The sequence below is a fragment of the Schistocerca nitens genome, chromosome 8 (genome assembly GCF_023898315.1).
Source record: "Schistocerca nitens isolate TAMUIC-IGC-003100 chromosome 8, iqSchNite1.1, whole genome shotgun sequence".
Taxonomy (NCBI): Eukaryota; Metazoa; Arthropoda; class Insecta; order Orthoptera; family Acrididae; genus Schistocerca; species Schistocerca nitens.
Genome location: NC_064621.1, coordinates 214,199,778 through 214,215,982, shown reverse-complemented (window position 1 = coordinate 214,215,982; position 16,205 = coordinate 214,199,778). Strand labels below are relative to the sequence as shown.

The window sequence follows — 16,205 nt, the reverse complement described above, 5'->3', positions numbered from 1 at the left end:
AAAGGATATCGACCTAAACTCCTCCGGAACAGGCCATGAAGGCCCAACGGTACCGACCGGCCGCCGTGTCATCCTTAGCCTCTAGGCGTCACGGGATGCGGATATGGAGGGGCATGTGGTCAGCACACAGCTCTCCCGGAGCCGTTACTTCTCAGTCAAGTAGCTCCTCAGTTTGCCTGACAAGGGCTGGGTGAACCGCGCTTGCCAACAGCGCTCAGCGACGGGATGTTCACCCATCCAAGTGCTAGCCCAGCCCGACAGCGCTTAACTTCGGTGATCTGACGGGAACCGGTGTTAACACTGCGGCAAGGCCGTTGGCGCTTAAACTTTTTGTGTTCTGCCGTACGGCAGGTCTTGTCATAGGGGAAGCCTCGTCAGAGAGGTCCACCGCATGAGCGTCTAGGTACCAGTGGTGGTTTCCCGTTGCCGTCCACTGATGATGATGAAATGATAATGAGGACCACACAACACTCAGTCCCTGAGCGCAGAAAGTTTCCGACCCAGCCGGGAATCGAACCCGGGCCCCTTGGCATGACAGACCGCCCCGCTGACCACTCAATATCTGGGCGGACATATCGACCTACTGCCCTATGAAAATATCGGCTGCACATGGTAAATATACTGCCGGTTTTAGAGCTGTATATTTAAATATTGATTTATTATTAGATATTCTGTACGTCAGCAAGCTAGCAGCGTGCTTATCCATCTTAGAACAAGATTTGAAAGGATAACCACTTTGCTAACAATGGTAACTGCATGTAAGTGACACGATAGGTGTCCGGTGGGTCCGTCGTTCGGCTTCGTTACATATCGGATTTGTCCGGAACACTTCACGGCGACTTCCCAGTTAAAAAGTTTCTGCCAATGCCAGTGACCTAGCAGTTGTGGTGTCAGAACTGCGTGTCAAGCTAAACGTTCCAGTTTCTGTTGGTAGCGCCGAGCGCAGATTACGTCAGCATTCCCTCTCACACGTCTCCGCCCACCGCAAAGATCAGTCTTGTCAATTAGATTTTTGTTCGTCATACTCTGCAGTTGTTTTTGAAGAATGCCGATGTGACGAAGTAGCATACTAGTTGTGTTACAAATTGTTTTTTAACGCAGCTGTTGTGCTATTTCTTCACATCGGAAATCTTGTTATTCCATTCACACCGCCACGCCCAGTGCAATCGGACTTCCTCTATGTGCCACCTATAACTGCTATAACTGCTTCACACAGTCAAAGAGAAAGACTGAACGTGATGAATGTTCAAAAAATTCGTAAGACTCCTTCCTCGATATTGCCATTTAGAAGTCAATATATTGATGTATAGGGGAGAAACGAATAGCCCACAATTATCGATACTACTAGGAAATCAATCGATATATCGATATTTCATCAGCAGCCATACCCATACCTCAACGGGACAGGTACTACTCATCAACTCAAAGCGAAAGGATTCAGGACTGGCTAACACTTCAGCAAAGGCATAGGGCCGAGCGACTCCCTCCAAGCCAGCCCTCATACCAACTTTTAACTACTGATGGCACGAATCGCCCGCCTCATAATTGGCAGCGATACCATGGTTCAAATGGCTCTGAGCACTATGGGACTTAACATCTATGGTCATCAGTCCCCCAGAACTTAGAACTACTTAAACCTAACTAACCTAAGGACATCACACACATCCATGCCCGAGGCAGGATTCGAACCTGCGACCGTAGCAGTCGCACGCGATACCATGCATCCACGATGTGGAAATAAGTATTTGGGATAGACTGCGGACTGGCTCACATGGATCGCGTGGGAAAAAAGAAAAGGGAGACGCTTGGGTTTGCTGATAACTAAACATATACACTGAAGGTCCAAAGAAACTGGCATAGGCATGCGTATTCAAATACAGAGAAATGTAAACAGGCAGAATACGGCGCTGCGTCAGCAACGCCTATATAAGACAACAGGTGTCTGGCGCAGTTGTTAGATCGGTTACTGCTGCTACAATGGCAAGCTGTTAAGATGTAAGCGGGTTTGAACGTGGTGTTACAGTCGGCGCACGAGCAATGGGACACAGCATCTCCGAGGTAGCGATGAAGTGCGGATTTTCCCGTACGACCATTTCACGAGTGTACCGTGAATATCAGGAATCCGTCAGAACATCAAATCTCAGACATCGCTGCTGCCGGAAAAAGATGTTGCAAGAACGGGACGAACGAAGACTGAAGAGAATCGTTCAACTTATTCGTTACTCAGTGCCATTCAGAGACGTACAGTACAATACGATGGAGCAGTACCGGTAGAGTTTCGCAGAAGTCACTGACTTGCACACTGTGTATGGGGAAGCAGCGTACGTTGCAATGGTCTCGCTGCTCAAAGGCTGTGCAGGGAACGATTTCCTAGCAGGCATCATCCGTCACGATGAGTGTTTCCCTCGATCGACGAATGCGGGAGATGACCTGGCAACGCGGGGACCAGTCACACACTCGTTTTTGAAGGTGAGGTGCTGGAACGTGTCGGAGCGGTCGCCAGTACAAGTACTCGTTGTTTTGCACGTGAAATGGGTGCTGCACGTACAAGCCTGTGTCGAGTACTCCACGAACAACAATTACACCCATGTCACCCGCAACGAGTCCATGCATTGCCTGTGAGTGACTTTGCACCAAGGGTCGCATTGTGTCAGTGGTTGCTCCAACAATGAATTGATCGACCATATTTCCTCCAAATACAGGGTTATTACAAATGATTGAAGCGATTTCACAGCTCTACAATAACTTTATTATTTGAGATATTTTCACAATGCTTTGCACACACATACAAAAACTCAAAAAGTTTTTTTAGGCATTCACAAATGTTCGATATGTGCCCCTTTAGTGATTCGGCAGACATCAAGCCGATAATCAAGTTCCTCCCACATTCGGCGCAGCATGTCCCCATCAATGAGTTCGAAAGCATCGTTGATGCGAGCTCGCATTTGTGGCACGTTTCTTGGTAGAGGAGGTTTAAACACTGAATCTTTCACATAACCCCACAGAAAGAAATCGTATGGGGTTAAGTCGGGAGAGCGTGGAGGCCATGACATGAATTGCTGATCATGATCTCCACCACGACCGATCCGTCGGTTTTCCAATCTCGTGCTTAAGAAATGCCGAACATCATGATGGAAGTGCGGTGGAGCACCATCCTGTTGAAAGATGAAGTCGGCGCTGTCGGTCTCCAGTTGTGGCATGAGCCAATTTTCCAGCATGTCCAGATACACGTGTCCTGTAACGTTTTTTTCGCAGAAGAAAAAGGGGCCGTAAACTTCAAACCGTGAGATTGCACAAAACACGTTAACTTTTGGTGAATTGCGAATTTGCTGCACGAATGCGTGAGGATTCTCTACCGCCCAGATTCGCACATTGTGTCTGTTCACTTCACCATTAAGAAAAAATGTTGCTTCATCACTGAAAACAAGTTTCGCACTGAACGCATCCTCTTCCATGAGCTGTTGCAACCGCGCCGAAAATTCAAAGCGTTTGACTTTGTCATCGGGTGTCAGGGCTTGTAGCAATTGTAAACGGTAAGGCTTCTGCTTTAGCCTTTTCCGTAAGATTTTCCAAACCGTCGGCTGTGGTACGTTTAGCTCCCTGCTTGCTTTATTCGTCGACTTCCGCGGGCTACGCGTGAAACTTGCCCGCACGCGTTCAACTGTTTCTTCGCTCACTACAGGCCGACCCGTTGATTTCCCCTTACAGAGGCATCCAGAAGGTTTAAACTGCGCATACCATCGCCGAATGGAGTTAGCAGTTGGTGGATCTTGGTTGAACTTCGTCGTGAAGTGTCGTTGCACTGTTATGACTGACTGATGTGAGTGCATTTCAAGCACGACATACGCTTTCTCGGCTCCTGTCGCCATTTTGTCTCACTGCGCTCTCGGGCGCTCTGGCGGCAGAAACCTGAAGTGCGGCTTCAGCCGAACAAAACTTTATGAGTTTTTCTACGTATCTGTAGTGTGTCGTGACCATATGTCAATGAATGGAGCTACAGTGAATTTATGAAATCGCTTCAATCATTTGTAATAGCCCTGTAGTGCTGTTTACTGACGAGGCCTCATTTGATCGTGCTGGTATTTCGAACAGCAGAAATAGCCATATGTGGGAGAACTCTCACGTTGTAGTAGACTCACACCATCAAGTATTGCTTCGAATATTCTGGCCGCCATTATAGGCGACAATTTCATTGGGCCATTATCTTCTACGCTGCCGTCTAAATGGCCAGCTGTACTTGAGGTTCGTGCAAAGAGTTCTACCTGAGTTGTTGGAGAGGTACCCTTGGCTGTTCGTAAGAGGATGTGAATACAACATAACGGTGCACCGCCTCACTTCAGTGTGGATGTCCGCAACCATCTCAATACTGTATTTCCTGGTCGCCGGATTGGAAGGACAAGCTCTATTCCATGGCCTGCGAAGTCTCCTGACCTGAATCAAATGATTAAAATGTCTCTTGAGTACTACGGGGCCGGTCGGGGTGGCCGAGCGGTTCTAGGCGCTTCAGTCTGGAACCGCCTGACCGCTACGGTCGCAGGTTCGAATCTTGCCTCGGGCATGGATGTGTGTGATGTCCTTAGGTTAGTTAGGTTTAAGTAGTTCTAAGTTCTAGGGGACTGACGACCACAGATGTTAAGTCCCATAGTGCTCAGAGCCATTTGAACCATTTGAAGTACTATGGGACTTAACATCTGAGGTCATCAGTCCCCTAGAACTTAGAACTACTTAAACCTAACTAACCTAAGGGCACCACACATCCACCCTCGAGGCAGGATTCGAACCTACGACCGTAGCGGTCGCACGGTTCCAGACTGTAGCGCCTAGAACCGCTCGGCCACACCGGCCGGCTGACCTGAATCCCCTTGATTATTTCCTATGGGGGAGTCAGTTGTGTGTAAGACCTCTGTGGGAATGGAGATGGAATTCGTTTGCCAGAGTCGTAGCTGCCTGTGATGTGATTCGAAATACAGAAGGGATAAGGGATATTTGTCAGAGTGCATCATAATCTTGTTCGTCGATGTCGTACTTGAATTGAATTCGATGACTGTCAGTTTTAGCACGTTTTATAAGACAAAGTACAAATGGTACGTTCATTGTGCCCATGATGGGCCGCGCGGGGTAGCCGTGCGCTATCTTGCCGCGTTTCGTGCGGCTCCCCCCGTCGGAGGTTCGAGTCCTCCGTTGGGCATGGGTATGTGTGTGTTGTCTTCAGCGTAATTTAGTTTAAGTTGGATTAAGTATTGTGTAAGCCTAGGGACCGATGACCTCAGCAGTTTGGTCCCATAGAACTTACCACAAATTTCCAAATTTTGTCCATGGTGGTATTTGCAGTTAACTGTAACTAATGTAAATAAAAAAGTACATAGTAATGTGATTTTATTCTTATTTTCTACTTAAGCTGGCTTCTCCGACCGCAGTTTCCCTACCTCAGATTGTTCAGAACGTCCTATTAAATATTTGCACGCTCTTGTGGAAACACCCTGTATATTGCCTCCTCCCACGCATATCTTGCAAAAAGACGTTGAACGTAATATTGAGAGATTCAAGCTCACACGGACGCCTACGAACAATCTTTGTTCCTCGCACCATTCGCGGCTGGAACAAAAAGGTAGTGTGGAAGGGGGGGGGGGGGGGGGGGGTGTTTAGTGACAGTGGTACAAAAAGTGCCCTCCGCCACACACCATAAGGTTATTTGTGGAGTATAGATCCTGATGTAGACGCAGATGTAGTGCTGTATGGCTACAACAAAGGCTTGGCTTGGCTTACGGAGCGAGGATATTCAGCGAGATAGGCATTGGGCAACTGCTGATAAGCGCAGAAATGCGATCGCAGTACTGGGCAGCTGCGCAGATACTCCGACGTTGGTGATATTCCCCGAGGTCGAAAAGACCGTGTGACCGAAGGCGCTCGCATGAAGCAGAAACAGAGCTGCGATGCCCTGTTTTCTCTGCAGACTAGCGTAGTACCCGGCGTTGCCCGGGCATGTACACTACCGGCCATTAAAATTGCTACACCAAGAAGAAATGCAGGTGACAAACGGGTATTCATTTGACAAATATATTATACTAGAACTGACATGTAATTACATTTTCACGCAATTTAGGGGGCATAGATCCTGAGAAATCAGTACCCAGAACAACCACCTCTGGCCGTAATAACGGCCTTGATACACCTGGGCATTGAGTCAAATAGAGCGTGGATGGCGTGTACAGGTACAGCTGCCCATGCAACTTCAACACGATACCACACTTCATCAAGAGTAGTGTCCGCACCTCGTGGTCGTGCAGTAGCGTTCTCGCTTCCCGCGCCCGGGTTCCCGGGTTCGATTCCCGGCGGGGTCAGGGATTTACTCTGCCTCGTGATGACTGGGTGTTGTGTGATGTCCTTAGGTTAGTTAGTTTTAAGCAGTTCTAAGTTCTAGGGGACTGATGACCATAGATGTTAAGTCCCATCCATAGTGCTCAGAACCAAGAGTAGTGACTGGCGTATTGCGACGAGCCAGTTGCTCGGCCACCATTGACCAGACGTTTTCAATTGGTGAGAGATCTGGAGAATGTGCTGGCCAGGGCAGCAGTCGAACATTTTCTGTATTCAGAAAAGTCCGTACAGGACCTGCAACATGCGCTCGTGCATTATCCTTCTGAAATGTAGGGTTTCGCAGGGGTCGAATGAAGGGTAGAGCCACGGGTCGTACGACATCTGATATGTAACGTCTACTGTTCAAAGTGCCGTCAGTGCGAACAAGAGGTGACCGAGACGTGTAACCAATCGCAGCCCTTACCATCACGCCGGGTGATACGCCAGTATGGCGATGACGAATACACGCTTCCAATATGCGTTCACCGCGATGTCGCCAAACACGGATGCGACCATCATGATGCTGTAAACAGAACCTGGATTCATCCGAAAAAATGACGTTTTGAAATTCGCGCACCCAGGTTCGTCGTTGAGTACACCATCGCAGGCGTTCCTGTCTGTGATGCAGCGTCCAGGGTAACCGCAGCCGTGGTCTCCGAGCTGATAGTCCATGCTGCTGCAAACGTCGTCGAACTGTTCGTGCAGATGGTTGTTGTCTTGCAAACGTCCCCATCTGTTGACTCTGAGATCGTGACGTGGCTGCACGATCCGTTACAGCCATGCGGATAAGACACCTGTCAACTCGACTGCTAGTGATACGAGGCCGTTGGCATCCAGCACGGCGTTCCATATTACCCTCCTGAACTCACCGATTCCATATTGTGCTAACAGTCATTGAATCTCGACCAACGCGAGCAGCAATGTCGTGATACGATAAACCGCAATCGCGATTGGCTACAATCCGACCTTTATCAAAGTCGGAAACGTGATGGTACGCATTTCTTCTCCGTACACGAGGAATCACAACAACGTTTCACCAGGCAACGCCAGTCAACCGTTGTTTGTGTATGAGAAATCGGTTGGAAACTTTCCTCATGTCGGCACGTTGTAGGTGTCGCCACCGGCGCCAGCCTTGTGTGAATGCTCTGAAAAGCTAATCATTTGCATATCACAGCATCTTCTTCCTGTCGGTTAAATTTCGCGTCTGTAGCACGTCATCTTCGTGGTGTAGCAATTTTAATGGCCAGTACTGTATGTAGTTCTGGCAATACCGGCCATGAACGTCTTCTTCTGTGCGGGACTTCGTAAGAATGTCTTCCACGAGTAATGAGTGTGTTGGGTAGGGACAGTACGAATGTAGTGTGTGGACATACAAGGTGAGAATGTGGGTCTCGCGGGAGTCGTGCGCGATATAGTCCCTGCAGTCGCGCTATCCTCTGTGCCCTCGGTGGCTCAGCTGGGTAGAGCTTCTGCTATGTAAGCAGGAGATCCCGGGTTCGAGTTCGGGTCATGGCACACATTTTCACGTGTCCTCGTTGATATATGTCAACGCCCGTTAGCAGCTGAAGGCATTAATATAATTCTAACCTGTGAGGTTGGTTTGGTACCCGGCGCAACTCATTGCTAATTCTTTGATCTTACCGCCGGTAGTCCGAACCTCAGCCGAGGCCAAGCGCTTCGTTGGCTCCGATTTATCGCTCGTACGCACTACACTAACAAGAGAAGGCCACGGCATTCGGATCACAGATTTACTTCGAACTTTGTACACCTTTAGCAGGCCATGAAAACAATATAACGTGCAAGTGGTAAGATGCACTACTCTAGCAATTCCGAGAAAATCGCAAGAGAAGTTTTACGCATCTATTATGTAACTGACGTATCTGCGCGAAGGTGCCTGTCGTAAGAAGTCGTTGCAGTCAAGTGTTCGCGTTTTGCCGGAAGGTCGTGGTCAAGGCGATGGTTCGAATCTAGCTAATACTTATTTTTTAATCTATAGTTTTTCATCACTGGTCACATTATTTAATTTATATGACATTTAAGAGGTAATATAATAAAAAGAAAAACCAGCCCGCCCGGTTGGCCCTGCGGTCTAACGCGCGGCGGATTCTTGTCGAGGTCCGGTGAACCGGCCAGTCTGTGGATGGCTTTTAGGCGGTTTTCCATCTGCCTCGGCGAATGCGGGCTGGTTCCCCTTATTCCGTCTCAGTTACACTATGTCGGCGATTGCTGCGCAAACAAGTTCTCCACGTACGCGTACACCACCATTACTCTACCATGCAAACATAGGGGTTACACTCGCCTGGTGTGAGACGTTCCCTGGGGGGCCCACCGGGGGCCGAACCGCACAATAACCCTGGGTTCGGTGTGGGGCGGCGGAGGGGTGAAGTGGACTGCGGTAGTCGTCGTGGTGTTGTGGACCACTGCGGCTGCGGCGGGGACGGAGCCTCTCCGTCGTTTCTAGGTCCCCGGTTAACATACAATACAATACAGTAAAAAAGAAAAACCACGTCTATTTGCATGAAGTATGTGGAAGAAGTTTCAGTTTTTGTTTTCCATGTCTGTATGACAAATACCATCTTGCAACGTGTGATGTAGAGAGCACATCCGACGAGTAACTGTACATTGCTCTTGTAGTCTGCCACATTGTGACTTACTATATTACTGATTTTGAATAGCATCATTCGCATGATTATTTATCGAGGTTTGACTGAGGATTTCCGTGCCTGCCTCTCGTCCTCGAAAATTTAATGACAAATAGTAAATACTCAAATAACGTATGAAATTCACTACAACTTCATGAAAATACACGTGTTTTTATTTCATTATATTGCCTCTCAAATGTCATATAAATTAAATAATGTGACCAGTGATGGAAGATATGTAGATTAAAAAAAAGTGTTCAGGGGATTTGAGCCGTCGTCTCGTCAACGATCTTGTTGCAACGCACGAACGCTAACCGCTTGACCACAACTTCATACAGCCGGTGCCTACGAATAGGTACATCAGTTACATAATAGACGCGTAAGACTTACGTTGCGATTTTCTCGGAATTGCTAGAGTAATGAACCATAGTTCTTGAATATTATGTTGTTTTAATGGCGTACTAAAGACGTGCAAAGTTCGGAATAAATCCGTGGTCCCAAAGTTGTGGTCTCCCCTTGTAAGTAAATTTCTGCCAACGAAGCAGTTGGTTGTCATTCGTTGCTCTAGCGTGTATCCGCCTATAGCTGAACAAATTTTGTCCAGCGTCTGTAGTAACAGATGAGCGCTTCGGTGTGCGTGGTATAACAAAAGGCACAAACATTATAGTGTATTCTAAACGAAAATATTTGTTCTAACCGTAATATCTGGATTTTTATTGTTTCAAAAACCGCGGAATTATGCACGGATAATCCGCAAACCAGATAACCGTAAGCTTGCTGTATTAATAACTGAAGCCGGCCGAAGTGGCCGTGCGGTTAAAGGCGCTGCAGTCTGGAACCGCGAGACCGCTACGGTCGCAGGTTCGAATCCTGCCTCGGGCATGGATGTTTGTGATGTCCTTAGGTTAGATAGGTTTAACTAGTTCTAAGTTCTAGGGGACTAATGACCTCAGCAGTTGAGTCCCATAGTGCTCAGAGCCATTTGAACCATTTTTGAATAACTGAATTTAGGTGCTTGTGGCTGGCTGACCATTAATAGGCAATACACACACACACACACACACACACACACACACACACCCTGGCGGAGTTAAGCGCCTTTTATTCTGTGCAAAATGAACACATCTACTCGTGTCGATCGCCTAACGCCCCTGATTACATAGCATCACATTTAATTTTGGATATGATGCGGAAAAATGCGCGCAGGCAGAAAATCGTCAGTGCGGCTCGTAATACGTTTTCCGGTTTATACATGGTAGTATTTTAAAAATACACGGACAAAGCCCTCTATGTATAATAAGCTGTAAAAAAAGGTTACCTCTGCTACTGTCAATCAGTGTCAATGTCTCAAGCAGAACAGCTACGTTACGTATGGTATTACACGATGTTAATTAACATGTTAAAACAGAACATAACAACGCATAGTATAACAATACCATATCAACCTTTAGATGCATGTCACATTGTACATTCATCTTCTTTTCTTTTTCAGGTAAGGCTCCTCATGAAAGCTGTTGGTATGTGGGAGTTTTATTTCCGCCTGTCACAAGTGGTGTATGAAGCGCACACATGCCATCCGCTCGACCATAATGCTTTGCTGGCCGTACACGCTAACGTCCAGCTCAGATCCTCGCTTAGCAGAAACACTAGTCCCTCCCGGGCGCGTAGCCTATTGCGAAGATGTGAATTTGGAACGCCAGCTGCACCATATCCCGAGAGGAAAGGAGTACTGGTTGGTGGTGCTTTATTACTCTTTCATCATACAGTTCTCAATAGCCTATTCAGTTATTTTCAAAAACCTTACATTTTACGAATTTTGAAAAAACAGTTGCCGAAATTACAAACAGAGTGAGAAAAAGGTATGAAGTCAATAGCATCATCCCGTAGTTCCAAAGTAAGTATAAATTAACATCTTCCAGAAGATTGTGGAAATTCTGTGTGTTTTCTTTGCTGAACCCACGAGCCCTGTTATAGGATGTTCATGCAGACTTGGTTTGTGACCGAGCGAGGTGGCGCAGTGGCTAGCACACTGGACTCGCATTCGGGAGGACGACGGTTCAAACCCGCGTCCGGCCATCTTGAGTTAGGTTTTCCGTGATTTCCTTAAATCGCTTCAGGCAAATACCGGGATGGTTCCGTTGAAAGGACACGGCCGATTTCCTTCCCCTTCCTTCCTTAATCCAATGGAACCGATGCCCTCGCTGTTTGGTCCCGTCCCCCAGATGAATCAACCAACCAACTTGGTTTCTGACAGTTTGGTTTTGTGGCGTTTCAGAAAAAGATTAACCGATTTTATCCCAGCTATTTTGTCTTTTAAAGAGTGATCAATGTTATTTTTCTCTGCTTATCTTTCAGTGCTCAGTCTAATTCCTCAGCTCATCTTCATCCACGTCCTCTTCTCCTTCCATAATGTTCTCATCATGTTTCTTTCCTTTTTGAAGCCCTATGTTGTCCAACTCGATAGCTGCGTGGTCAGAACGGTGGGTTGCTAACTGAAGGGGGCTCGGGTTCGATTCCTGGCCATGCCGGAGATTTTCTCTCCTCGAGGACATGGTATTGTGTTGGCCTCTCGTTCGTACCTTTATAACTGACTCTCCACTGTTGAGATGACTGTATGGGTGCGTCCCGAAAGTCAGTAAATAATAAAGTCCTATGTATTCACTCCACCTGAGTTACTTGGACATATTGTGCTTTCCGATGCCATCCTAACAGTCCTGCAAACCTTCAAAGGATTATAGTAACTTCCTGACTTCCTGGTCTCCTGCAGTAAAAACTTTTAAAACTACAGCTTTATATTCGTTTTACGCAGCAGGTGGATGTGCTAGGCCTCTTTGGTACAATTCTCCACACGCGAAATAAGCAGATATCGCTCTTAATGAGTCGTGTAGGCTCATTATTGGATGTTTGAAACCTACATCGTGGAATAAGCTCCACCATTTAGCTAGAATGGCTCGTCCAAACATAGCTCTTGAGGTTGATGTATGCAGTGAAATGTATGAGGTACTTATCTCCGATAAACACCCGTTACTATGATCACCATCCTCCTCCTTCAAGAATGACGTCGAGGGTGGGTTTCATGAGGGCAGCAAATAACAGTGGGCAACAGATATATTCCCTATTATCTATGTGGAAGGTGACATCTGAACACCATCGGATGACACCATTGGAAAATCCAGCTACTGGTTTCACTGAAGAATGGCTCATGAGGAAAAGTGTGAACAGTCTCAGAACAAGGGTTGCGAGATCAAAAGGCAATTTGCAGAAATTCCACGTCATCAGCCCTTTGTGACAGCAGAGTTCGACAGACTATGAATTACTTGTGTAAGGTTGCAGAATAAATGCTCAGATTCGCACCTTACATGAGACCTTTACAAATCGCAATGAGAAGGTGAAGATGACACCTAATGTATATCGACAGTTATGAGAACATTTACCTATCAATATGTTATGCAAAAACGGATGACAGTCAATTGACGGTAATTAACCCAGCTCCACAACGGCGTAGCGAAACCGTGCTGCGGGAGTTATGTCGGCGACCACTTAAAGGGGTGGTAGGCAGGAGGACAGCGAACCCGGTCCAGGTGATTCAAGGTGGATGACACGCTCCTATTGGTCGAAAAAAGCTGTGATGTGACAAAGGAACCCAAGTGGAGGGGGGCAGTTCTGCCATGAAAGGACAAGAGAGAAATTTTGGTAGGGGGACTCTTCTCTGAGCCGGCCGAAGTGGCCGTGCGGTTCTACGCGCTGCAGTCTGGAACCGCGAGACCGCCACGGTCGCAGGTTCGAATCCTGCTTCGGGTATGGATGTGTGTGATGTCCTTAGGTTAGGTAGGTTTAACTAGTTCTAAGTTCTAGGGGACTGATGACCTCAGAAGTTGAGTCCCATAGTGCTCAGAGCCACTTGAACCATTTGAACTCTTCCCTGAATTGGCGTCAAGTGCAGAATGGAGCGCTTAACGCCCCATACGACACAGAGAAGAAATTTGTGTGGACACTGCGTTCACAGCGGCTGCACTTCAGCTAGAAATTAGCTGTAGCAACGCTTAGCTCCAACTGTGGAGAAACGAACCAGCCAAATTAGTTAATTGTTCTAGCAAGAACTGAGAGGGCACTATAATATGCACGCTGCTACAACCATTCGCATGTATATCGCCAAATAATAAGACTAGGGCTGAGTACATGTTTTCTCGCATAACGAGAAACATAGGGAAAGTTTCTGCTGGAAAGGTCAGCAAAGGCCAGATTAGTTTTGTAGCAATTTCAGTGGGAGAGAGTGGCCTTGGAGACAGCAGCACGTCGTAGCTTAAGGTAAATACCGCGTGCAGGGGCGAAACTTTGTTGGTTCACCAGCTTGTGTCCACTGTAAACTCGAGCGGCCTTGGGTAATCTTGCGCTCAAATTTGTCACTTGACTAACCATCCACCGTAGACTTCATTGTCATCCTAAATAGTACCGAACTTTGAACTGGAATCGGACGATTTTCGTAGCACTGACCATCGTCATAACGTATGTGTAGGAGCAATTTTGTAAAGAAACGTCCAATTAAACTTTCATATTATTGTGCTTAGGATTAATGTAAAGAAACTTCCAATTAAACTTTCATAATATTGTGCTTAAGATTAATGTTCTTTCAGAGAGTTAATATTTAACATTGTTGTGTATAAACTTATTTCACTTTTTGATGTTGGTAAGATGTGTTATCCATTGCGCTGTTTTTATGTTGGCGAGTTGAAAACTGTGTGAAAAGCTGTAATTTGGTGAGAAATATTGCGACATTAAACTTGTCATTTCACCTCACGCAGTTGTTTTCAATTCAAGAATATGAAAAAAAAGCACAAACCCCCGCAACGTTACACTTGCACCAATTTACCATTACCTTCAAATTTCAGATTAGCAGCTAGTTGATAAGTTATATTACGTGTGTGTCGTGTATACTGAAGTTGGATGTTTTTGTCACTAATAAATAAAAAGAATAACTCGTGTAATACTTACTAGCCACGTAGGGTACTAGAATAAAGACTAGTCTTTCAGCAAGTTAAATACAGTTGTTGCACGTTCGACGTTTCCATGTTCAGTAGGGAAATTCCTCCTCTGAGCTCTGCGGTTTGAATCGTTACGTGACAAAGCAAATGTGATTGTTCTACGTCACGTCAGTAAGGGCGTTCGTATTTTCACATCTATATTGTCACTATTTGTCTCGTCTCGTTAGCAGAATATCTGGTAAACAAAACCGCGGTGGACTGAACTCCAGTGTTTGGGAGCGCATGTCCGGCGGTAATCATGAGCGCAACATACATCTGGGGTGTTCGTAAGTCTGCCGTGCTCCATTTAGCGTGGGAGTGTATATGCAGTGTGCATCGTGCCAAGCAATGCGGAGCTGCAGTTTCTGCGTCTTCCTGACCGCTGAACAGCCGTGATTCATATCGAAGTTTATTTGGTGAGAGGGGAGATAACACACTTGAATATTACGGGTAGCCAAGCAGCAACATGCGTATAACTACTGGCTGGATCTTAATCCACTGTCGGGGAAATAACTGCAGCAGGCGAATCTGCTTTGCTTGGAATAACACACACACACACACACACACACATTGGCGCGCGTGTGCAGAGTGCGTGATCGCTTGACAACTGGAAAACTACCACTAACCAGCTAAAGTCTAAAAGCGGAACGCTGTGATTCACTGGGATAACTGTCAACACTGAGAAAACATTTCACAGCTCCTGGGAAGTATACGATGTTTATCGCTGTCTTTGCCGCTTTGTTTTGGCGCCTGCCAAGTTTTGCTGACGATAAGCATAGCGCAGAGGCACACGTTTCACTGACCTCGAAGACTACTTTAATTTACAGCGGTGCTGCTGTCATCACATCTATGAAACAAGTTATCACGGCTGACAGTTTTATTTGCTTCAGTTTGTTTATCTTTACACCGTGTGCTAGTTAAACATGGTGTAATTCTTAACTATGTACAGGGTGAACCAGAACTCCAGCGAAAAACTTCCAGAGGTCGTAATATGGAAAAAAGTGTAGTAAACATGGGTTCTAAACTGCATACCTTAAGAGCTATGAGCACTAATTCGCCTTCGATCTATGAAACACATCTCTTCTTTTGTAAGCCCTTTTCTTTCCATTTTTGGGAGGTGGTAGCAGGTACCAAAACAAAACGAAAAAATGTAGAATAAACACCAACTGTAAATTGTACACCATGAGAGGTATAAACGCAACCGCTACGTCCGCAGGCTAGAATGCTGCCTCGGACATGGATGTGTGTGATGTCCTTAGTTTAGTTAGGTTTAAGTAGTTCTAAGTTCTAGGGGACTGATGACCTCAGATGTTAAGTCCCATAGTACTCAGAGCCACTTGAATTTGAAATATTGATTGATTGTGTCAGCAAATTGTAACGTAGAACTAAATATTTTCTGCGAAAAGAAATGTGGGTCATTATTTACTGAACGACCCTCGTATTGTATATTTCTGACGACGCACCTGGGTGTGACTGATTTCTTGGACTGCTGCACAGTTGGTCAATGGAAAGTGTTTCAATGCCCATGAACTCATTATGGATATACATTTATAGTTTTCTCCGTGTTGTCTTCTCCCTTTCTTGCAACTTATACTACTATCTCTCCTTCCCCTCCTTCGCCGGCCGGTGTGGCCGTGCGGTCTGGGCGCTTCAGTCTGGAACCGCGTGACCGCTCCGGTCGCAGGTTCGAATCCTGCCTCGGGCATGGATGTGTGTGATGTCCTTAGGTTAGTTAGGTTTAAGTAGTTCTAAGTTCTAGGGGACTAATGACCACAGATGTTAAGTCCCATAGTGCTCAGAGCCATTTGAACCATTTTCACCTCCTTCTAATACCAAACGAGGTGACACTGTGATACGACATTGATCTCGTATTAGGAAGGACGACGGTTAAAATCTTCGCCCCCCATTTAGTTACTGCCGCCTTCCACTGGAGTAACATCGGTAGCTCGTCCTGTGCTCCACTTTTAAATGACTCGTTTGCTTGCTTGTGCTGGAGGCGACTAGATGGAGTCCATAAACGTTTAATAAAAATTGGCGAGGTGTGATTACACTCGCGCACTGAAGGTTCCGTACGAACTTAACTATGCGTAGAGACAGTTCACCCATGCAAGGAATCGATAACCTCGACGATTTTTGCCTGGTGTCGGCACTGATACTGGCAAGATATCTCAGGGATTCCAAGACT

At 46.4% G+C, this 16,205-nt stretch overlaps 1 pseudogene; it reads right to left on the bottom strand.

The window, feature by feature from the left end:
- Positions 1-202: 202 nt before the first annotated feature.
- On the bottom strand, positions 203-319 carry LOC126200080 (5S ribosomal RNA; annotated as a pseudogene).
- Positions 320-16,205: the final 15,886 nt, after the last annotated feature.